Below are 244 nucleotides of genomic sequence, written 5' to 3'. Positions count from 1 at the left end.
CTTGCTGATATTCCGTCAAGGCTAAAGGGGGGCTGCTAAGTGCTAACCACTAAACTACACTGTTTTTCACGTACCTACTACGCTACTATTCCATTCAACTTCACTTTATCTATTTGTGTTCTGCACAAATATTAAAAAGAGTGGGGTTAGGTGGAAAATATTGTAATTAAATAATAGGGTATGATGTAAATAAGTGGGGTATGAGTGGAAAATAGTGGAGTTTGATGTAAAAGTAGTGGGGGGT

Source organism: Silene latifolia, chromosome 2 (genome assembly GCF_048544455.1).
Source record: "Silene latifolia isolate original U9 population chromosome 2, ASM4854445v1, whole genome shotgun sequence".
Classification (NCBI taxonomy): Eukaryota; Viridiplantae; Streptophyta; class Magnoliopsida; order Caryophyllales; family Caryophyllaceae; genus Silene; species Silene latifolia.
This window is presented reverse-complemented; position numbering follows the sequence as displayed.